Below are 27,420 nucleotides of genomic sequence, written 5' to 3' on the forward strand. Positions count from 1 at the left end.
CCAGGTATGGGACATGATACCAGGTATGGGACACGATACCAGGTATGGGACACGATACCAGGTATGGGACACGATACCAGGCATGGGACACGATACCAGGTATGGGACACGATACCAGGTATGGGACACGATACCAGGTATGGGACACATACCAGGTATGGGACACATACCAGGTATGGGACACGATACCAGGCATGGGACACAATACCAGGTATGGGACACGATACCAGGCATGGGACACGATACCAGGTATGGGACACGATACCAGGTATGGGACACGATACCAGGTATGGGACACATACCAGGCATGGGACATGATACCAGGTATGGGACACATACCAGGCATGGGACATGATACCAGGTATGGGACACATACCAGGTATGGGACACGATACCAGGTATGGGACATGATACCAGGTATGGGACACGATACCAGGTATGGGACACGATACCAGGTATGGGACACAATACCAGGTATGGGACATGATACCAGGTATGGGACACGATACCAGGTATGGGACATGATACCAGGTATGGGACACATACCAGCTATGGGACACGATACCAGGTATGGGACACATACCAGGCATGGGACATGATACCAGGTATGGGACACATACCAGGCATGGGACATGATACCAGGTATGGGACACATACCAGGCATGGGACATGATACCAGGTATGGGACACATACCAGGTATGGGACACGATACCAGGTATGGGACATGATACCAGGTATGGGACACATACCAGGTATGGGACACAATACCAGGTATGGGACATGATACCAGGTATGGGACACGATACCAGGTATGGGACATGATACCAGGTATGGGACACATACCAGCTATGGGACACGATACCAGGTATGGGACACATACCAGGCATGGGACATGATACCAGGTATGGGACACATACCAGGTATGGGACACGATACCAGGTATGGGACATGATACCAGGTATGGGACATGATACCAGCTATGGGACATGATACCAGGTATGGGACACGATACCAGCTATGGGACACGATACCAGGTATGGGACACATACCAGGTATGGGACATGATACCAGGTATGGGACACGATACCAGGTATGGGACACGATACCAGGTATGGGACATGATACCAGGTATGGGACATGATACCAGCTATGGGACATGATACCAGGTATGGGACATGATACCAGGTATGGGACACGATACCAGGTATGGGACACGATACCAGGTATGGGACATGATACCAGGTATGGGACATGATACCAGGTATGGGACATGATACCAGGTATGGGACACGATACCAGGTATGGGACATGATACCAGGTATGGGACACGATACCAGGTATGGGACATGATACCAGGTATGGGACACGATACCAGGCATGGGACATGATACCAGGTATGGGACATGATACCAGGTATGGGACATGATACCAGGTATGGGACACGATACCAGGTATGGGACATGATACCAGGTATGGGACACGATACCAGGTATGGGACATGATACCAGGTATGGGACATGATACCAGCTATGGGACATGATACCAGGTATGGGACATGATACCAGGTATGGGACACGATACCAGGTATGGGACATGATACCAGGTATGGGACACGATACCAGGTATGGGACACGATACCAGGTATGGGACACGATACCAGGTATGGGACATGATACCAGGTATGGGACACGATACCAGGTATGGGACACATACCAGGTATGGGACATGATACCAGGTATGGGACACGATACCAGGTATGGGACACATACCAGGTATGGGACACGATACCAGGTATGGGACACATACCAGGTATGGGACATGATACCAGGTATGGGACACGATACCAGGTATGGGACACATACCAGGTATGGGACATGATACCAGGTATGGGACACGATACCAGGTATGGGACACATACCAGGTATGGGACACGATACCAGCTATGGGACATGATACCAGCTATGGGACACGATACCAGGTATGGGACATGATACCAGGTATGGGACACGATACCAGGTATGGGACATGATACCAGGTATGGGACACGATACCAGGTATGGGACATGATACCAGGTATGGGACATGATACCAGCTATGGGACATGATACCAGGTATGGGACATGATACCAGGTATGGGACACGATACCAGGTATGGGACACGATACCAGGTATGGGACACGATACCAGGTATGGGACATGATACCAGGTATGGGACATGATACCAGGTATGGGACACGATACCAGGTATGGGACATGATACCAGGTATGGGACACGATACCAGGTATGGGACATGATACCAGGTATGGGACACGATACCAGGTATGGGACATGATACCAGGTATGGGACACGATACCAGGTATGGGACATGATACCAGGTATGGGACACGATACCAGCTATGGGACACGATACCAGGTATGGGACACATACCAGGTATGGGACATGATACCAGGTATGGGACACGATACCAGGTATGGGACATGATACCAGCTATGGGACACGATACCAGGTATGGGACACATACCTGGTATGGGACATGATACCAGGTATGGGACACGATACCAGGTATGGGACACGATACCAGGCATGGGACACATACCAGGTATGGGACATGATACCAGGTATGGGACACGATACCAGGCATGGGACACGATACCAGGCATGGGACACATACCAGGTATGGGACATGATACCAGGTATGGGACACAATACCAGGTATGGGACATGATACCAGGCATGGGACACGATACCAGCTATGGGACACGATACCAGCTATGGGACACGATACCAGCTATGGGACATGATACCAGGTATGGGACATGATACCAGGTATGGGACACAATACCAGGTATGGGACACGATACCAGGTATGGGACATGATACCAGGCATGGGACATGATACCAGGTATGGGACACAATACCAGGCATGGGACATGATACCAGGTATGGGACACGATACCAGGTATGGGACATGATACCAGGCATGGGACATGATACCAGGTATGGGACACGATACCAGGTATGGGACATGATACCAGGTATGGGACACGATACCAGGTATGGGACATGATACCAGGTATGGGACATGATACCAGGTATGGGACACGATACCAGGTATGGGACACATACCAGGTATGGGACATGATACCAGGTATGGGACATGATACCAGGTATGGGACACGATACCAGGTATGGGACACATACCAGGTATGGGACTCGATACCAGCTATGGGACACGATACCAGGCATGGGACATGATACCAGGTATGGGACATGATACCAGGTATGGGACATGATACCAGCTATGGGACACGATACCAGGTATGGGACATGATACCAGCTATGGGACACGATACCAGGCATGGGACATGATACCAGGTATGGGACATGATACCAGGTATGGGACATGATACCAGCTATGGGACACGATACCAGGTATGGGACATGATACCAGGTATGGGACATGATACCAGGTATGGGACATGATACCAGGTATGGGACACGATACCAGGTATGGGACATGATACCAGGTATGGGACACGATACCAGGTATGGGACATGATACCAGGTATGGGACATGATACCAGCTATGGGACATGATACCAGGTATGGGACATGATACCAGGTATGGGACATGATACCAGGTATGGGACACGATACCAGGTATGGGACATGATACCAGGTATGGGACACGATACCAGGTATGGGACACGATACCAGGTATGGGACACGATACCAGGTATGGGACACATACCAGGTATGGGACATGATACCAGGTATGGGACACGATACCAGGTATGGGACACATACCAGGTATGGGACACGATACCAGCTATGGGACATGATACCAGCTATGGGACACGATACCAGGTATGGGACATGATACCAGCTATGGGACACGATACCAGGTATGGGACATGATACCAGGTATGGGACACGATACCAGGTATGGGACACATACCAGGTATGGGACACATACCAGGTATGGGACATGATACCAGGTATGGGACACGATACCAGGTATGGGACACATACCAGGTATGGGACACATACCAGGTATGGGACATGATACCAGGTATGGGACACGATACCAGCTATGGGACATGATACCAGGTATGGGACACATACCAGCTATGGGACACGATACCAGGTATGGGACATGATACCAGGTATGGGACATGATACCAGGTATGGGACACGATACCAGCTATGGGACATGATACCAGCTATGGGACACGATACCAGGTATGGGACATGATACCAGGTATGGGACACGATACCAGGTATGGGACATGATACCAGGTATGGGACACGATACCAGGTATGGGACATGATACCAGCTATGGGACATGATACCAGGTATGGGACATGATACCAGGTATGGGACACGATACCAGGTATGGGACACGATACCAGGTATGGGACACGATACCAGGTATGGGACATGATACCAGGTATGGGACATGATACCAGGTATGGGACACGATACCAGGTATGGGACATGATACCAGGTATGGGACACGATACCAGGTATGGGACATGATACCAGGTATGGGACACGATACCAGGTATGGGACATGATACCAGGTATGGGACACGATACCAGGTATGGGACACATACCAGGTATGGGACATGATACCAGCTATGGGACATGATACCAGGTATGGGACATGATACCAGGTATGGGACACGATACCAGGTATGGGACATGATACCAGGTATGGGACACGATACCAGCTATGGGACATGATACCAGGTATGGGACATGATACCAGCTATGGGACACATACCAGGTATGGGACACATACCAGGTATGGGACACGATACCAGGTATGGGACACATACCAGGCATGGGACACGATACCAGGTATGGGACACGATACCAGGTATGGGACACATACCAGGTATGGGACACGATACCAGGTATGGGACACGATACCAGGTATGGGACACATACCAGGCATGGGACACGATACCAGGTATGGGACACGATACCAGGTATGGGACACGATACCAGGTATGGGACACATACCAGGCATGGGACACAATACCAGGTATGGGACACGATACCAGGTATGGGACACGATACCAGGTATGGGACACATACCAGGCATGGGACACGATACCAGGTATGGGACACGATACCAGGTATGGGACATGATACCAGGTATGGGACACATACCAGGTATGGGACACGATACCAGGTATGGGACACGATACCAGGTATGGGACACGATACCAGGTATGGGACATGATACCAGGTATGGGACACATACCAGGTATGGGACACATACCAGGTATGGGACACGATACCAGGTATGGGACATGATACCAGGTATGGGACACATACCAGGTATGGGACACGATACCAGGTATGGGACACATACCAGGTATGGGACACGATACCAGGTATGGGACACATACCAGGTATGGGACACGATACCAGGTATGGGACACATACCAGCTATGGGACATGATACCAGGTATGGGACATGATACCAGGTATGGGACACATACCAGGTATGGGACACGATACCAGGTATGGGACACATACCAGGTATGGGACACGATACCAGGTATGGGACACATACCAGGTATGGGACACGATACCAGGTATGGGACACATACCAGCTATGGGACACGATACCAGGTATGGGACACATACCAGCTATGGGACACGATACCAGGTATGGGACACATACCAGCTATGGGACACGATACCAGGTATGGGACACATACCAGCTATGGGACACGATACCAGGTATGGGACACATACCAGCTATGGGACACGATACCAGGTATGGGACACATACCAGCTATGGGACACGATACCAGGTATGGGACACATACCAGCTATGGGACACGATACCAGGTATGGGACACATACCAGGTATGGGACACGATACCAGGTATGGGACACATACCAGCTATGGGACATGATACCAGGTATGGGACATGATACCAGGTATGGGACATGATACCAGGTATGGGACACGATACCAGGTATGGGACATGATACCAGGTATGGGACACGATACCAGCTATGGGACACGATACCAGGTATGGGACACATACCAGGTATGGGACATGATACCAGGTATGGGACACATACCAGCTATGGGACATGATACCAGGTATGGGACACGATACCAGGTATGGGACACATACCAGGTATGGGACACGATACCAGCTATGGGACATGATACCAGCTATGGGACATGATACCAGGTATGGGACACGATACCAGCTATGGGACACGATACCAGGTATGGGACATGATACCAGCTATGGGACACATACCAGGTATGGGACACGATACCAGGTATGGGACACGATACCAGGTATGGGACACATACCAGGTATGGGACACGATACCAGCTATGGGACATGATACCAGCTATGGGACATGATACCAGGTATGGGACACGATACCAGCTATGGGACACGATACCAGGTATGGGACATGATACCAGCTATGGGACACATACCAGGTATGGGACACATACCAGGTATGGGACACGATACCAGGTATGGGACACATGCCAGGCATGGGACACGATACCAGGTATGGGACATGATACCAGGTATGGGACACGATACCAGGTATGGGACACGATACCAGGTATGGGACATGATACCAGGTATGGGACATGATACCAGGTATGGGACACGATACCAGGTATGGGACACGATACCAGGTATGGGACATGATACCAGGTATGGGACACGATACCAGGTATGGGACACGATACCAGGTATGGGACATGATACCAGGTATGGGACATGATACCAGGTATGGGACACATACCAGGTATGGGACATGATACCAGGTATGGGACACGATACCAGGCATGGGACACGATACCAGGTATGGGACATGATACCAGGTATGGGACACGATACCAGGTATGGGACATGATACCAGGTATGGGACATGATACCAGGTATGGGACACGATACCAGGTATGGGACACGATACCAGGTATGGGACATGATACCAGGTATGGGACATGATACCAGGTATGGGACACATACCAGGTATGGGACATGATACCAGGTATGGGACATGATACCAGGTATGGGACACGATACCAGGCATGGGACACGATACCAGGTATGGGACATGATACCAGGTATGGGACACGATACCAGGTATGGGACATGATACCAGGTATGGGACATGATACCAGGTATGGGACATGATACCAGGTATGGGACACGATACCAGGTATGGGACACATACCAGCTATGGGACATGATACCAGCTATGGGACACGATACCAGGTATGGGACACGATACCAGGTATGGGACATGATACCAGGTATGGGACATGATACCAGGTATGGGACACGATACCAGGTATGGGACACATACCAGCTATGGGACACGATACCAGGTATGGGACATGATACCAGGTATGGGACATGATACCAGGTATGGGACACGATACCAGGTATGGGACACATACCAGCTATGGGACATGATACCAGGTATGGGACACATACCAGGTATGGGACACGATACCAGCTATGGGACACGATACCAGGTATGGGACACGATACCAGGTATGGGACACATACCAGGTATGGGACACGATACCAGGCATGGGACATGATACCAGGTATGGGACACGATACCAGGTATGGGACACGATACCAGGTATGGGACACATACCAGCTATGGGACATGATACCAGGTATGGGACACGATACCAGGCATGGGACACATACCAGGTATGGGACACGATACCAGCTATGGGACACGATACCAGGTATGGGACACATACCAGGTATGGGACATGATACCAGGTATGGGACACGATACCAGGTATGGGACATGATACCAGCTATGGGACACGATACCAGGTATGGGACACATACCAGGTATGGGACATGATACCAGGTATGGGACACGATACCAGGTATGGGACATGATACCAGGTATGGGACACGATACCAGGCATGGGACACGATACCAGGCATGGGACACATACCAGGTATGGGACATGATACCAGGTATGGGACACAATACCAGGTATGGGACATGATACCAGGCATGGGACACGATACCAGCTATGGGACATGATACCAGGTATGGGACATGATACCAGGTATGGGACACAATACCAGGTATGGGACACGATACCAGGTATGGGACATGATACCAGGCATGGGACATGATACCAGGTATGGGACACAATACCAGGCATGGGACATGATACCAGGTATGGGACACGATACCAGGTATGGGACATGATACCAGGCATGGGACATGATACCAGGTATGGGACACGATACCAGGTATGGGACATGATACCAGCTATGGGACACGATACCAGGTATGGGACATGATACCAGGTATGGGACATGATACCAGGTATGGGACACAATACCAGGTATGGGACACGATACCAGGTATGGGACATGATACCAGGTATGGGACATGATACCAGGTATGGGACACAATACCAGCTATGGGACACGATACCAGGTATGGGACATGATACCAGGTATGGGACACGATACCAGGTATGGGACATGATACCAGGTATGGGACACGATACCAGGTATGGGACATGATACCAGCTATGGGACACGATACCAGGTATGGGACATGATACCAGGCATGGGACATGATACCAGGTATGGGACACGATACCAGGTATGGGACATGATACCAGGTATGGGACACGATACCAGGTATGGGACACGATACCAGCTATGGGACACGATACCAGGTATGGGACACGATACCAGCTATGGGACACGATACCAGGTATGGGACATGATACCAGGTATGGGACACGATACCAGCTATGGGACACGATACCAGGCATGGGACACGATACCAGGTATGGGACACGATACCAGGTATGGGACACGATACCAGGTATGGGACACGATACCAGGCATGGGACACGATACCAGCTATGGGACACGATACCAGGTATGGGACACGATACCAGGTATGGGACACGATACCAGGCATGGGACACGATACCAGGCATGGGACACAATACCAGGTATGGGACACGATACCAGGTATGGGACACGATACCAGGTATGGGACACAATACCAGGTATGGGACACGATACCAGCTATGGGACACGATACCAGGTATGGGACACGATACCAGGTATGGAGGGACAGCTTTAAGGGGAGATGTTGAGTAGATTGGGCTGTACTTTTTGGTATATAGAAGAATGAGAGGTGACCTTACTGAAACTTACAAGATTCTCCAGGGAGTTCACAGGGCAGAAGTAGAAAAATTGCTTCCCCTTGTGTGAGGGTCTAGGACCAGAGGGCATCATCGCAGAGTAAGGGATCATATATTTAAGACAGAGATGAGGAGGAATTTCTTCTCTCAGAGGGGAGTGAATCTGGAATTCTTTATCACACTCAGCCCGTCAGGTCTGCACTGATTCTTCAATGAGCCAGATCCACTACTCTACACTAATTCCCAGCCTGCACAGCCCTGGACACTATGGCAATTTCCCATGGCCAATCCATCCTAACCTGCATATCTTTGAACTGTGTGAGGAACCCGGAGCACCCGGAGGAAACCCAGGCAGACACGGGGAGAATGTGCAAACTCCACATAGACAGTTGCCCAAGGCTGGAATCGAACCCAGGTCACTGGAGTGCTAACCACTGAGCCACCATGCCACCCACAAGATAAGGTTAGATATAGTTCTTAGGGATCAAAGGATAAGGGTGAGAAAGCAAGAACAGGGATTGAGTTGCCTGATCAGCCATGATCATATTGAATGGGGGAGCAGGTTTGAAGGGCTGAATGGCCTACTGCTGCTCCTAGTTTCTACATTTGCATGGACATTCGATTCCTTCACTTACCCATCCCCTCAATCCAGCGGGATTTGGCACCTGGAGAGATGGGCAGAAAATGAGAGATAGTGTAACGAGAATCAATTTTTCTAATGTGATGAACTCCACAAGAAGCCCATGTTAAAAACAATACTTTTAGATCATGTCTTACTGCCCAAAAATAACCGTTTTTCTCTTTAAAACTGTTTTGGTTTGTGAGTATGGAAACATTTCCTAAATATAGATGATGAATAATGAATAAGGCCAAGTCTTATCAGTCACATCTTATCAGTCACATCTTATCAGTCACATCTTATCAGTCACATCAGTCCAGTCTGGGACTAGAATAAGGATCACGATGCAGTCCATTAGGAGACCCATTGCCCATAAATTGGAGGAACACCCTGGAGCAGTTCATCAAGAAGGAAAAATGATTGGATGAGCATGATAAAAAAGTAATTGAAATTTTAAACCACCATTAGAGGTCAATTTGCTCAGGCCAAATCTCCAACTAAACTGCAGCTTTTTGAAGACATGAAGTCTATAGGGTTGGGATCTCACGTATAGAAGAGGGAATTACAGCCAGTGGTGCTGCAAAAAGCCAAAGCTAAACGTCAATGAGATAAACAGGAATCCTGGTTTGGTGATGTCCAGTGGGTGACAAATCGAACAGCAAATGGAATGGGCACAGGTTGGCATATGGGTCACACGAGCACCTGGCACAAATTCAAGAGCACCCAATTCTTCAAGGACCAGTGTGGGGGCACCAGCAAGCCTAACATCAGAACCAAACCCAGACCTAGACCATTCAGCTCCTCAAACCTACCCACTCATCAACAATGCCACTGGAATGGTGTCTGTTTTGTTTATTCCTCTTCCACAGAGAGGTAGGTGTCACTGGCTGGGCCATCCCTAGTTGCTCTTGAGCTGAATGGTTTGCCCATTTCAGAGGGCAGATGAGAGTCATTGCTGTGGGTCGGGAGTCACATGTAGGTCAGACCAGGTAAGGATGGCAGTTTTCTTCCCTAAAGGGCATTAGTGAACCAGACGGGCTTTTGCAATAATCAACTATGGTTACATGATTATTATTGAACTACCTTCAATTCCAGACTTTCTGTGAATTCAGAACTTGCCATCTGCTGTGGTAGGAATCAAATCTTTGTCCCAGAAGATCAAGGGGTCTGGAATAGCAGCCCAGTACCTCACTCCCAAGTGTAAACAGAAACAATATGATAAAGAATCCCATGTTTTATGTTATAAACTGATCAGACACATGGAGACCTTGGGAATCCAGACTGTAGAAACTGGTTTCTCAAGAGCCAGTTAGTTTTGGTTGAGTTTTTTTGGGGAGCAGTTTATGTTTTAATTGCTGGATTTTCTTCCATGTGTTGCATTTAAAGTTGATTACAGTGTGGGAACAGGGCCTTTGGCCCAAAAAGTCCACACTGACCCTCCGAAGCGCAACCCACCCAGAGCCATTCCCCTACATTTACCCCTTCACCTAACACTGCGGGCAATTTAGCATGGCCCATTCACCTAAACTGCACAGCTTTGGACTGTGTGAGGAACCTGGAGCACCCGGAGGAAACCCACGCAGACATGGGGAAAATGTGCAAACTCCACACAGTCAGTCGCCTGAGGCAGGAATTGAACCCGGGTCTCTGGAGCTGTGAGGCAGCAGTGCTAACCACAGTGCCACTGTGCCACCCATGAATTCAGCATTCTTAGCTTCTCCATCCCTTGTACCTTTCTCGTGATGTTTGGTCCTGGTTAACTTTGGTATCAAATGCACCAAGTGGGAGGATGGAAATTCCCTTTCGCTGTTCGTTAATCTGGGGAACAGGAAATTCCAATGGGCTACAACGTGAGGCAATTGCATCTGTAAAACTCTCCAGATACAGCATCAAAGGGAAATGAGGAGAATCACTGCCTTACTTTTCACTGCTTCACAAAGCTGAGCAGTAATGAGCTAGGCCATCTATTGCTGGATCAGCTGCACCCAACTGTATGGACCAGCAATGCCACATGGGGATGGTATTCTCAACATAAAGCAGGTAGAGTTAGGTCTGCAGCCATCTCTTGAGATTTGATCAGGAATAAATTTTGGAGGCTTGGTGTGGAAGGTGTGTAAGAGGGAACTGATCCTCTATCACTCACTTTACACTTGAACAAAGTCCAGGTTACTGTCAGAATGATCACATCACAGAAAACAGAAGCTGGCATAGGCTGTTCAGCCCTTCGTGCCTGCTCTCCCATTCAATATGATAATTGCTGCTCATCCAACTCAGTCTCTTTCCTGCTTTCTCCCCATTGAAATAACTCCCCAGAGGCTGGTATCCCATCCCCAAACCACCACATGAAGAGACCTTGACACTAATCCAGCTCCCTCAGAGCCAGCTCTCAGAGTGAACAGAATGTCTGACTCTCCTGGTTATATCTGATGTGGAGGTGCTGGTGTTGGACTGGGGTGGACAAAGTTAAAAATCACACAACACCAGGTTAGAGTCCAACAGGTTTATTTGGAAGCACTAGCTTTCGGAGCGCCACTCCTTCATTTATATCTGCCAGCCAGGACTCCCTAATTGGACTAGATTAACATCCCCAATCAAGGAACTCATATTCTGTAAGGTCCACCTGGCTGAGCTCGTTACTATCATGACACCCATACCCTTTGATCCTTTTGGCCCTAAGAACTATACCAACTTCTTCTTGAAATCATTCAATGTTTTGGCCTTAACCACTTTCTGTGGTAGAGAATTCCACAAGTTCCCCACTTTCTGGGTGATGACATTTCTCCTCATCTCTGTCTGAAAAGGGCTACACCCATATCATTAGACCATGACTCTAATCCTGAAGCTTTCATTTTGCTAGCCTCGGGAGATCTGCTACAACAGGACGCCTATCACGCACATGTGTTAAGTCAGTAATAACTAATATGATTTAAAAATCCCTATCTGTAATCTCCCGTGTCACCATCTGTACCAACCCTTTCGTTCTTCCCATCCCTTAAAACTATTTAAAAAACACCTTCTCTCACCAGTCCAAACATCAAATAATGTTGAGCCAGGGAAGTTTGTTTGTTTGATTGTAGTCACGTGTACCTAAGTCCAGTGAGACACTTTGTTTGTGGAGAGTACAGGCAGATCATAGCAAACGCGAACATAGTGAGCACAGAGTGCTTAGACAGAGTGAGGCATCCAGGTTACCCTGCATACAGGACGTGTGCATGCAAGATCAACATTAACGAGATCTACATTATTTGAAGTTAGAGAGTCTCTTCATCAGTTTAATAATGGCAGGCGGGACGATGTCGTGAACCTGTTGGTGAATGTGTTCAAGCTTCTGTATCTGCTACCCGATGGAAGAGTCTGGAAGAGAACATTGTCAGGGTGGGAGGAGTCTTTGATGATGTTGATAATCTCTCTGCAGGAATGGTAATTGGAGTCCATGGATGGAAAGTTGGCTTCTCTGATGGTCTGGGCTGTGCATACCACCCTCTGTAGTTTCCTACGGTCCTGGGCAGAGCAGTTGCCGTACCAGGCTGTTATACACCCGGACAGTGTGCTTCCTATGGTGCATCTGTAGAAGTTGGGGAGGGTCATTATGGACATGCTGAATTTCCTGAGCTGCCTGAGGAAGAAGAGGTGTTGTTGTGCCTTCTTGACCATCACATGTATGTGGGAAGTCCAGGACAGGATTTCGGTTATCGTCACTCTGAGGAACTCGACGCTCTCCACCCTCTCAGCCTTTGCTCCATTGATGTGGGTGGGAGCATGTTCTCCTCCTTTCGTTCTGAAGTCAATGATCAGTTCTTTAGTTTTGTCAAAATTCAGAGAGAGGTTATTCTCACTGCAAGCCCTTTACGTCCTTTCTGTATTCTGACTCGTCGTTGTTTGATATCTGTCCCTACCACACCGTGTCGTCAGCAAACTTAGAGATGGCGCTCGTTTGGAATTTGGGAACACTGCTTGGGTGTACTGGGAGTACAAGAGGGGATCGAGAACACATCCTCGGTGGGGGGGTTGGGGGGGTGCTGCAGTATTGAGTAATGTTGTGGAGGAGGTGCAGTTGTCTATCCTTACTGATCGCAGTCTGTGGGTCAGGAAGCTGAGGATCCAGCTGCAGAGGATGGAGCTGAGACTTAGGTCACGGAGTTTTGAGTTCAGTCTGGAGGGGATGAAGGGGATAATGGCGCTGAAGGTGGAGCTGTATCAATTTGCTTTTGTCCATTACCTTTCAGCAAGTATAAACCGTGAGAGACAATCTTGGTTTACTGATGTAATTGGGCCAGGTCTCACTGATAGTGCTGATACACTGCATCATGCCTCATGATGGAAGTTTCCCTCTGACAGCCCAATATTAGAAAGAAGGGAGGATGAGTGAAAGGAGGTTAATGCAGTTATGTTTGTGGCTGGAATGATGCGTAATGCAGAGATCGACATGAAAATGGATATTGGTCAGGGGTTTGGAAATCAGGGCACCACTCTTGTCACTACAACCCCAGGAATTGTGATGGAAGAGGAGGTCTCCAGCTTTCAGTGTTTCCAGGGCCTGAATTTGTTTCCTTTCTCTCTGAGGACAGTTACAAATTATTACCTACAATATTTTGCAGAGGAACAAAAGGAAGGAAGCGAGACATTGTGATTTTTACTGTCTGCTACTTACATGATTAAATAAGAGCAGACCTGTGAACACAATTCAAAAAAAACCTCTTTGACATTTGCCCGTATTGTTTCACTGTCTTGAACTAACATCAGTGCCATGTTTGAGATGTTGTTTTACAATGTGGCAACAGCAGCTGCTACCCTTAAGGGATTTCCAGCGCACATACATTTTACTTTCAGTAGCAGCAGAGTTCAGCCTGGACAAGGCAGCACCATGGAAACCCATTTTATTGGGAATGAGAAAATGTTTGACTGGAAACCATAGCAACATTAATGTTGTCTGTCCCTGACTGAATTCACCAGCACCTGGACATGCTACAGATAAGAGAGAGACTAAGATTAGCATTTCCATTACACAGATGTGCTCATTAAAAACAGCCAATATTGTCAGCAATTTGTACCTTTCATAAGCCAGAATTTCCTGGGGTAATGCAACTATACACATGATATGGCATAGCTACTGTCTGTACTCATAGACTCAACAACATTTATATATGTTGTAATGTTTCTCTTCACAGATACACTTTAGTGAAAACTTTGCAAACTTCAGGAATGACCAACCATCTGCTGTTATCCATACACTCCTCATGCTGTTCAGGAGGGAATTCCAGGATCTTGACCCAGTGGCGATATATTTCCGAGTCAGGATGGTGAGTGGCTTGGAGGGGAACTTGCCGGGGATGGTGTTCCCATGTATCTGCTGCCCTTGTCCTTCTAGATGGAAGTGGGTGTGAGTTTGGAAGGTGCTGTCTCAGGATCTTTGGTGAATCGGTAATATAAGCTGAGCATCGGTGGTGGAGGGAGTGAAACTGGAAGGCAGTGGATTGGGTGTTAAACAAGGGGCTGCTGTATTGTGAATTGTGCCAAGCCTCCTGAGTGTTGACATAGCTGCACTAAATACTAGTCAGACGTCAGTGACCAGTTTGGGTCCCTCTTTTAAGGAAAGATATACATTGAGGACAGCCCAGAGAAGGTTTACCAGACTGACCTTGAGTATAGAAGGACTGTCTGATGAGTAGGGATTGAATAGATTGGGACTGTTGTTATTGGCCTTTAGAAGAATGAGAGGAGACCTTATTGAAATATATAAGAATCTTACAACCCTTGACTGGGTAGATGTGGAGAGTTTGTTCCCCGTCGTGGGAGCGTTCAGGATCAGACAGTATCATCTCAGAAGAAAGGGATGCACACTTAGGACAGAGTCTAGATCAGAGTGGTGCTGGAAAAGCACAGCAGGTCAGGCAGCATCCGAGGAGCAGAACAATCGATGTTCCGGGCAAAAGCCCTTCATCAGCCTCAAAACCTTGATTTTCCTGCTCCTCGGATGCTGCCTGACCTGCTGTGCTTTTCCAGCACCACTCTGATCTAGACTCTGATCTCCAGCATCTGCAGTCCTCACTGTTGCCCATTTAAGACAGAGCAGAGGGAACTCTGCCCACCTTCTGTTTGTTGCCTTTCTATTAAAGAAAATGAGTTAAATGTGAGCCTTATTCTTTCTTTCTTCAGCCTTTTAATTTAAATTTTCAGTGACAGGTAACTGAATTTCTAAATCACCGCCCCTTTTCACTGACTCTCCCTCTCTCTGTCTAATTCTGTGAGCCTATGGTCCAGTCAGTTGAAGATCCTCCTGCTGTAATATTTCAGTTTCTTCTATTTCTACTTGTTGTTCAAGGACTAATCTTGAACCATTACATCCGATTTTGCCTTCTCTCTTTCAAACTGCAGACTGAACTCTACCATATTATGATTGCTGCTTCCTAAGTGTTCCCTTACTTTAAGATCTTTTATAAAGTCTGGTTCATTACATAGCACTAGGTCCAGAATAGCCTGCTCCCTTGTGGGCTCGCTGACAAGCTGTTCCAAAAAGCCATCCTGTAAGCATTCCATGAATTCCCTTTCTTTGGATCCACTGGCAGCATTATTTACCCAGTCCACCTGCATATTGAAGTTCTCCATGATCACCGTGACCTTGCCTTTCTGACATGGCTTCTCTATTTCCCGGTACATGTTGTGCCCCTGGTCCTGACCACTGTTAGGAGGTTTGTACATAACTCCCACTATGGTTTTTTTGCCTTTGTGGTTCCTCAATTCCACCCACACAGACGCCACATCGTCCAACGCTATGTCATTCAGTGCCATAGATTTAATTTTGTTCTTAACTAATAGACTCCAGCATCTTTCCCACCACTGAGGTCAGAATTGATTCTAATGTTTCCACTAACGTCAATCTGCTGAGCATGAGCACTTTCCTGTTACATGGACTATGGTTACAGTAATGAATTTATCGATAAGCTTTCAGATCAGAAACTTTGGCCAGTTTTGGGTTGGTTTGCAATGTTGTAATGTAAAAGTTTGGGATGATAGAGGGAAGGGAAATAAGAATGGCAGCAAGGGAGTATGATAAAAGGCTGGCAGCTAGCATCAAAGATAAAAGGTTTAGTAGCTCGAGGGGAGATTATGCACCAAAGGAAATCAATGTAGAAGTAATGGCTGAGGTACTAACTGAGAGCTCTGTGCCCATCTTCCGTGTTTGCTTTCACTCCAGAGACAGATTTACCAGACAATTTGGGGAAAGTGGTGTTTGAAATCTTGGATAGTCTAAAAGTTGATGAAGAGAAGTTAGGGGCTGGACTCTTAAGACAGAATAATTACGAATGCTACATCATGTTCAAAATGAATTTAAGGATATGCTCAGCAACTACAGGCAGTCAGTTTTACCTTGATGATTGGAATCTTTTAGTAATGACAATCTGAGAATGAAATGAGCAATCACTCAGACAAGTGCAGATTAATCAAGGAGATCCAGCATGGAACTGCTCGGATCAGGAGCCATCTAGACTCAAAATGTTAGCTTGCTCTCTCTCCACAGATGCTGCCTGACCCACTGTGATCTCAAGCATTTGTAGTTTTCAGGTATAGCTTGGATCTTATTAAGGCGACTGATTGAGATCTGGGATGTTTTCTGTCTGAATGTTTGGTGGAACCAGATTTCATTGTCACTTACAAAAGGGAATTGGATCCAGAGCTGAGGAGATCACAGCTGGAGGCCAGCAACAAGGCTCTGGGTCTGGTGCCAGATTTGATGATTCTAAACGATAGGAAAATGGTAGGAGAATGGCACTCACCAAATTCCTCCCTCAGAGAGCTAGCACCAACCAGGTGGGCCAAACAGCCTCTTGTAGTGTAACCATTTTACTTTTCTAAGAGTCAGTAATTGTGCTCTAATATAGACCAGGCTTTATTGAACGAATAGTACAATAATGCTGGATATCTGAGACACAGTGATGCTGGAGAAACTCGGCAGGTCTGGCAGAATCCGTGGTGGGAGAAAACAGAGTTAATGTTTTGAGTCAGGTAGGACTCCTCTTCAGAACTTGTTTCTCTTTACAGATGCTGCTGGACCTGCTGAGTTTTTTCAGCACTTTCTGTTTTGATCATATTTATCCCAGACTGTATGCTTATTACTAGGCCCAAACGTTTGTTTTGAAGTACTCCTGGAATAAATCGAAGCAGGTCTTGCTCCTTCATGATTCATTTTACTTCACTGATTTTTAAAGGATGCTGAGATTTGCTGTGAAAGATCAATGGAAGGCCACCAGCCGGTAGGAAGTAAGGAGGAGCTGCTGAATTTTGGAGAGTTTTGAGGAGCCTGTGGTCATACCCCGATTGGATACACTGCCCCTCAGTGCCCAGTATTGACCAAAGGGGCATCTGCAGCAGGAGGCTATTTGGCCCATCGGTTTGAAAGCTACCTTGGGAGTGCTACTCTGCTGCCCATTCCCCGTAGCTGGCCTCCAAATGTGTTCTCTTCAGCAGCGGACTCAATTTCCTTTTGAAAGTGACAATGAAATCAGCTTTGGCCAAACACTCAGGCAGAACGTTCCATATCTGAATCAGTTGCCTTAAGAAACTCCACTCCAAGGTGATGGAGTGCTTGTCCCCTTCATTGTGGAATTCTCTCCTTTTCTCTTGACAATCTGCCCCATGTAGTCTATACCAGCCCCATTCTGTCCTGACACTCAGGGAGAAACCTGAGAATGTTGATTTCACAAGACATTTCCTTTGTCTGTCTAAAACCTGCCAAATTGAACCAGTATTAGGTAATCTAAAGTGGTGAATGTCACCCTACGTTAACCTCGTTAACCAGTCATTAATAGCATGGTGCAAACCCCACCATCAATGAGCTTGATTCACTTGGGATTGACTTTTCACCATTCGATCCTACCTAATTGGCCAGGATCCTAACCTAGTGCAGCAAACGAGTTGAAAGTCTCTTATTGACTGGGCACTGACTTCAACTCTGAGTTACAACAAGTTCTTCTCTGAGTCCTGGGGCAGGAATTGTAAAGAAGTTATTAAAATGACTGAGGGCTCTTCAAAAGAAACTTCAAGCTCAAAAACCTAGATGTTTTAAACTATCATGCGTGTTCCTGGCTGGGCCAGCATTTATTGCCCATCCCTAATTACCCTAGATGTTTTAAACTATCATGGGTGTTCCTGGCTGGGCCAGCATTTATTGCCCATCCCTAATTACCCTTTGGGAAGGTGGGGGTGAGCTGCCTTCCCAAACCATTGCAATCTGTTTGCTTAGGTAGACCCACAATGCCCTTAGGGAGGGAATTCCAAGATTCTGACCCAGTGACAGTGTGGGTACAGCGATACGATTCCAAGTCAGGCTGGTGAGTGGCTCGGAGGGAAGTTTGCAGGGGTTGGTATTCCCACATTCCTACTGCCCTTGTCCATCTAAATGGAAATAGTCATGGGTTTGGAAGGTGCTAAGATCTGCAGTGCATCTTATAGATGGTACACACTGCTGCTACTGAGCATCGGTGGTGGAGGGGGTGGATGTTTGTGGATGTGGTGCCAATCAAGCAGCTGCTTTGTCCTGAGTGGTGTCAAGCTTCTTGAGTGTAACCTATAAACAGAAAGCAATATTGTGTGATCGATGCAGACTGTCTAGTAAGCACTGTGACTTACTCAATCTGGGCCAGTGGACCATGTGAGATATTACAGTACTTGCTGAGATAATGAGGCCATTCCACTTTTTTTAAGGAAGTTACACAAGTACAACAAAACTGCACTGCGTGGACTGTCCGACTTAATGTGGACAGTAGGATGGAAACAAAAGGTAACAATGAACAGGTTGAAAATGAGTGAAGTAGTGCAGGTTTGAATGAGTTACATTTCATCATATTAAAAACACAGAGATCAATACATGGAGCTTAATCAACCAGAGACCTTTTCCCTGCTGTGAAATCTTTTCTGTGATTTACAATTCCACTTTTAAATGACAAAGACCCCTCAGCTGGGTAAAGTGAATTGAAACACATCATGAGAGCTTTCTGAATTTGGGATGAATCCTTATAATCTTGTAATACTGTTAGTTGTGGAGATGACAACCTGAAAGGTTAGTGTTGAGGAATCATTTCAAGATTAGGGAGGTGAAGAGACGTGTTACTTTTAACCTATGCCATAACCTGGGCTCGCTGGGGTCAGTGGTGCAAATGAGTGCAGGAAAATGTGATGCCTCAGCACGAATGTGATGATGACAATTGATTATATTCACTTGCTGCGATGAATGTTAAAATCATTTTCAGGTCTTCTGCTGCAAACTTTTCTTTATAATGAAGTTTAACCGAAAGCTTCTGTCAGTCTAATGGCTCCTGAAACAAGAACTCAAAACAGAGATAGAATTAGAATTTCTGTCAAATGCTTTCTGTTTTTGAGGCTGGTTTTAAAAAAAAACTTATTTGGGATTTGTTTGTAGAACTCATTGCTGCAGAAGGCTATGGAGGCCAAGTCATTGAGAATACTTAAGACAGAGATAGATAGGGTCTTGAGTAGTTACAGGGAGAAGGCAGGAGAATGGGTTTGAGAACATATCAGCCATGATCGAATGGGGGAGCAGACTTGATGGGCTGAATGGCCTCATTCGGCTCCTAAATCCTTTGGTCTTATGTACCACAAGGTCTATTCTCTGCTACACCAACCATATACTAAGTCTTTAACTAAAGAACTGCTGGAACATAAGGACAAATAAAACAGGGACTAGGGGAAATCATTTGTCTCTTTGAGACAAACGCTTTGCTTCAAATAAGATCATAATTGATCTTCCCGCTCAGTACTATCATCTGCCCTAACTTCATGTTTCCCAACCAAAACCTCTTCCCTTGATGACTGAACATCCATAAGTCCCAGAGTGGAATAATCTGAGGGTTCAGAGCCTTCATTGAGTGAAATCTCCTCATCTCAGTCCTAAGGGAATGATCACTTCTCCTCAGACAATGACTTCACATGCTACACTGCCCGGCAGGGAGAATGGCTCAGCATCTTCCTTCTCCAACACACTAAGAATTTGATAAGTTTCGATTAGACCTCGACACATTCTCCTGAATTCTAAGGAAGATATCATTCTGAAAGACAGGATTAGGAACAGGGAATATAATATTGAAAGTACAACCCTAAAGGGGGTGCTGCTGCAGAGGGACCGGGGCAGGGAGGGGGTGTGGGTTAATGAACACAAATCAATGGCAGGACATGTTGAGAAAGCAAATAGTAAAGTGTATGACATTCTGGGTGTTATAAACAGGAAATAGGGAACAAAAGGAAGGAAGTGAACTTGCAAACACACGTCCGGTCTCACTGGGACCATTGTGTCCAGATCTTTAAGAAAGATGTGAAAGAATTTGAGATGGCCTTCAAAAGACAATTGCACAATGATCTGCAAAGATAACATTCGCAGAGCACCAGGGAAAATTCTGGAGAGCTGTTCTTGCTCAGACCCAGCACCAACACGAAGGACCAAGTGATTTTTGTCTGTGTTATTCTATGATTCTGTATTCTACTGAATCTCCCAATGCAACAACACTCACATCCAGGTGAAAGTAAAAACAGCAAACGCCTGGAGAAACAGAGAAGAGAGAAAGAGGATTAATGTTTCAACTCCATTATGAATCTTCTTCAGAACATGACTTTACAGAACGTTCACTCCGGGATGCCCTGGTCCACTCCTCTATCACTCACAACATTCCACATTCACCCACGGCACCTTTCTGTATAACCACAGAAGATGTAACACCTGACCTTTCACCTCTTTCATCTTTATATCCAAGACCCCAGACACATCGTCTAGGCGAAGAAGCTGGTACATGTATGTCCTTCAACCAGTTTTGTTTTTCTCTTTTTATTTCAGATCTCCAGTATCCTCGGTATTTTGTTTTTGTACCAGTCAGATGAATCTTCATTGTCCTCTCTCTCGGGCAGGCTAAGCTCTTCCTAGACTAAAGATGTCAAAACTGCACTCGGGTGCAACCTCTCAAATTGTTGTTTTAATAATACATTTTATATTTTTGGATTTGGATTACAAATTAGTTGTGGGTCAGTTCTGTGAAGGCAACTTAAAAAAAATGATCAGAAAGTTATTTAAAATAGTGACCTAAGTACAGTAACTTCAAGAAAATATGCGACTGGTGAGCCCTCAGTGCTAATGGATGGAATATTGGGAAACTTATTGAGTTTATGACAGATCTGAAAGTCATTAGGTTAGTTTTGACTTCAGAACAGAATTTTCAAGGCATAGTTTAGAGGAACCAGGAATGATCTTCTGAAGGTAGAACAGATTTTCCCAACAGCACAACCAAGATGTTAATTCATGGGATTCAGTGACTACAGTCGTTTGTGAATCTTCACAGTGACTACAGTGGTTATCTGTGGATTGTGAATCTTCACAGTGACTACAGTGGTTATCTGTGGATTGTGAATCTTCACAGTGACTACAGTGGTTATCTGTGGGTTGTGAATCTTCACAGTGACTACAGTGGTTATCTGTGGATTGTGAATCTTCACAGTGACTACAGTGGTTATCTGTGGGTTGTGAATCTTCACAGTGACTACAGTGGTTATCTGTGGATTGTGAATCTTCACAGTGACTACAGTGGTTATCTGTGGGTTGTGAATCTTCACAGTGACTACAGTGGTTATCTGTGGATTGTGAATCTTCACAGTGACTACAGTGGTTATCTGTGGATTGTGAATCTTCACAGTGACTACAGTGGTTATCTGTGGACTGTGAATCTTCACAGTGACTACAGTGGTTATCTGTGGATTGTGAATCTTCACAGTGACTACAGTGGTTATCTGTGGATTGTGAATCTTCACAGTGACTACAGTGGTTATCTGTGGGTTGTGAATCTTCACAGTGACTACAGTGGTTATCTGTGGGTTGTGAATCTTCACAGTGACTACAGTGGTTATCTGTGGGTTGTGAATCTTCACAGTGACTACAGTGGTTATCTGTGGATTGTGAATCTTCACAGTGACTACAGTGGTTATCTGTGGATTGTGAATCTTCACAGTGACTACAGTGGTTATCTGTGGATTGTGAATCTTCACAGTGACTACAGTGGTTATCTGTGGGTTGTGAATCTTCACAGTGACTACAGTGGTTATCTGTGGATTGTGAATCTTCACAGTGACTACAGTGGTTATCTGTGGATTGTGAATCTTCACAGTGACTACAGTGGTTATCTGTGGATTGTGAATCTTCACAGTGACTACAGTGGTTATCTGTGGATTGTGAATCTTCACAGTGACTACAGTGGTTATCTGTGGATTGTGAATCTTCACAGTGACTACAGTGGTTATCTGTGGATTGTGAATCTTCACAGTGATTGTGAATCTTCACAGTGACTACAGTGGTTATCTGTGGATTGTGAATCTTCACAGTGACTACAGTGGTTATCTGTGGGTTGTGAATCTTCACAGTGACTACAGTGGTTATCTGTGGATTGTGAATCTTCACAGGGACGACAGTGGTTATCTGTGGATTGTGAATCTTCACAGTGACTACAGTGGTTATCTGTGGATTGTGAATCTTCACAGTGATTGTGAATCTTCACAGTGACTACAGTGGTTATCTGTGGATTGTGAATCTTCACAGTGACTACAGTGGTTATCTGTGGATTGTGAATCTTCACAGTGACTACAGTGGTTATCTGTGGATTGTGAATCTTCACAGTGATTGTGAATCTTCACAGTGACTACAGTGGTTATCTGTGGATTGTGAATCTTCACAGTGACTACAGTGGTTATCTGTGGGTTGTGAATCTTCACAGTGACTACAGTGGTTATCTGTGGATTGTGAATCTTCACAGTGACTACAGTGGTTATCTGTGGATTATGAATCTTCACAGTGACTACAGTGGTTATCTGTGGATTGTGAATCTTCACAGTGACTACAGTGGTTATCTGTGGATTGTGAATCTTCACAGTGACTACAGTGGTTATCTGTGGGTTGTGAATCTTCACAGTGACTACAGTGGTTATCTGTGGATTGTGAATCTTCACAGTGACTACAGTGGTTATCTGTGGATTGTGAATCTTCACAGTGACTACAGTGGTTATCTGTGGGTTGTGAATCTTCACAGTGACTACAGTGGTTATCTGTGGGTTGTGAATCTTCACAGTGACTACAGTGGTTATCTGTGGATTGTGAATCTTCACAGTGACTACAGTGGTTATCTGTGGATTGTGAATCTTCACAGTGACTACAGTGGTTATCTGTGGGTTGTGAATCTTCACAGTGACTACAGTGGTTATCTGTGGATTGTGAATCTTCACAGTGACTACAGTGGTTATCAGTGGATTGTGAATCTTCACAGTGACTACAGTGGTTATCTGTGGATTGTGAATCTTCACAGTGACTACAGTGGTTATCTGTGGATTGTGAATCTTCACAGTGACTACAGTGGTTATCTGTGGATTGTGAATCTTCACAGTGACTACAGTGGTTATCTGTGGATTGTGAATCTTCACAGTGACTACAGTGGTTATCTGTGGATTGTGAATCTTCACAGTGACTACAGTGGTTATCTGTGGATTGTGAATCTTCACAGTGACTACAGTGGTTATCTGTGGATTGTGAATCTTCACAGTGACTACAGTGGTTATCTGTGGGTTGTGAATCTTCACAGTGACTACAGTGGTTATCTGTGGGTTGTGAATCTTCACAGTGACTACAGTGGTTATCTGTGGATTGTGAATCTTCACAGTGACTACAGTGGTTATCTGTGGATTGTGAATCTTCACAGTGACTACAGTGGTTATGTGTGGATTGTGAATCTTCACAGTGATTGTGAATCTTCACAGTGACTACAGTGGTTATCTGTGGATTGTGAATCTTCACAGTGATTGTGAATCTTCACAGTGACTACAGTGGTTATCTGTGGATTGTGAATCTTCACAGTGATTGTGAATCTTCACAGTGACTACAGTGGTTATCTGTGGATTGTGAATCTTCACAGTGATTGTGAATCTTCACAGTGACTACAGTGGTTATCTGTGGATTGTGAATCTTCACAGTGACTACAGTGGTTATCTGTGGATTGTGAATCTTCACAGTGACTACAGTGGTTATCTGTGGATTGTGAATCTTCACAGTGACTACAGTGGTTATCTGTGGATTGTGAATCTTCACAGTGACTACAGTGGTTATCTGTGGATTGTGAATCTTCACAGTGACTACAGTGGTTATCTGTGGATTGTGAATCTTCACAGTGACTACAGTGGTTATCTGTGGATTGTGAATCTTCACAGTGACTACAGTGGTTATCTGTGGGTTGTGAATCTTCACAGTGACTACAGTGGTTATCTGTGGGTTGTGAATCTTCACAGTGACTACAGTGGTTATCTGTGGATTGTGAATCTTCACAGTGACTACAGTGGTTATCTGTGGATTGTGAATCTTCACAGTGACTACAGTGGTTATCTGTGGATTGTGAATCTTCACAGTGACTACAGTGGTTATCTGTGGATTGTGAATCTTCACAGTGACTACAGTGGTTATCTGTGGATTGTGAATCTTCACAGTGATTGTGAATCTTCACAGTGACTACAGTGGTTATCGGTGGATTGTGAATCTTCACAGTGATTGTGAATCTTCACAGTGACTACAGTGGTTATCTGTGGATTGTGAATCTTCACAGTGATTGTGAATCTTCACAGTGACTACAGTGGTTATCTGTGGATTGTGAATCTTCACAGTGATTGTGAATCTTCACAGTGACTACAGTGGTTATCTGTGGATTGTGAATCTTCACAGTGACTACAGTGGTTATCTGTGGATTGTGAATCTTCACAGTGACTACAGTGTTTATCTGTGGATTGTGAATCTTCACAGTGACTACAGTGGTAATCGGTGGATTGTGAATCTTCACAGTGATTGTGAATCTTCACAGTGACTACAGTGGTTATCTGTGGATTGTGAATCTTCACAGTGATTGTGAATCTTCACAGTGACTACAGTGGTTATCTGTGGGTTGTGAATCTTCACAGTGATTGTGAATCTTCACAGTGACTACAGTGGTTATCTGTGGGTTGTGAATCTTCACAGTGACTACAGTGGTTATCTGTGGATTGTGAATCTTCACAGTGACTACAGTGGTTATCTGTGGATTGTGAATCTTCACAGTGACTACAGTGGTTATCTGTGGATTGTGAATCTTCACAGTGACTACAGTGGTTATCTGTGGATTGTGAATCTTCACAGTGATTGTGAATCTTCACAGTGACTACAGTGGTTATCTGTGGATTGTGAATCTTCACAGTGACTACAGTGGTTATCTGTGGATTGTGAATCTTCACAGTGATTGTGAATCTTCACAGTGACTACAGTGGTTATCTGTGGATTGTGAATCTTCACAGTGACTACAGTGGTTATCTGTGGATTGTGAATCTTCACAGTGACTACAGTGGTTATCTGTGGATTGTGAATCTTCACAGTGACTACAGTGGTTATCTGTGGATTGTGAATCTTCACAGTGACTACAGTGGTTATCTGTGGATTGTGAATCTTCACAGTGACTACAGTGGTTATCTGTGGGTTGTGAATCTTCACAGTGACTACAGTGGTTATCTGTGGATTGTGAATCTTCACAGTGACTACAGTGGTTATCTGTGGGTTGTGAATCTTCACAGTGACTACAGTGGTTATCTGTGGATTGTGAATCTTCACAGTGACTACAGTGGTTATCTGTGGGTTGTGAATCTTCACAGTGATTGTGAATCTTCACAGTGACTACAGTGGTTATCTGTGGATTGTGAATCTTCACAGTGACTACAGTGGTTATCTGTGGGTTGTGAATCTTCACAGTGACTACAGTGGTTATCTGTGGGTTGTGAATCTTCACAGTGACTACAGTGGTTATCTGTGGGTTGTGAATCTTCACAGTGACTACAGTGGTTATCTGTGGGTTGTGAATCTTCACAGTGACTACAGTGGTTATCTGTGGGTTGTGAATCTTCACAGTGACTACAGTGGTTATCTGTGGGTTGTGAATCTTCACAGTGACTACAGTGGTTATCTGTGGGTTGTGAATCTTCACAGTGATTGTGAATCTTCACAGTGACTACAGTGGTTATCTGTGGATTGTGAATCTTCACAGTGATTGTGAATCTTCACAGTGACTACAGTGGTTATCTGTGGATTGTGAATCTTCACAGTGACTACAGTGGTTATCTGTGGATTGTGAATCTTCACAGTGACTACAGTGGTTATCTGTGGATTGTGAATCTTCACAGTGACTACAGTGGTTATCTGTGGATTGTGAATCTTCACAGTGACTACAGTGGTTATCTGTGGATTGTGAATCTTCACAGTGACTACAGTGGTTATCTGTGGATTGTGAATCTTCACAGTGACTACAGTGGTTATCTGTGGATTGTGAATCTTCACAGTGACTACAGTGGTTATCTGTGGATTGTGAATCTTCACAGTGACTACAGTGGTTATCTGTGGATTGTGAATCTTCACAGTGACTACAGTGGTTATCTGTGGGTTGTGAATCTTCACAGTGACTACAGTGGTTATCTGTGGATTGTGAATCTTCACAGTGACTACAGTGGTTATCTGTGGGTTGTGAATCTTCACAGTGAC

The sequence above is a fragment of the Chiloscyllium plagiosum genome, unplaced genomic scaffold (genome assembly GCF_037043375.1).
Source record: "Chiloscyllium plagiosum isolate Xiang-an unplaced genomic scaffold, Cpla_swu_hap1 HiC_scaffold_15, whole genome shotgun sequence".
Lineage (NCBI taxonomy): Eukaryota > Metazoa > Chordata > Chondrichthyes > Orectolobiformes > Hemiscylliidae > Chiloscyllium > Chiloscyllium plagiosum.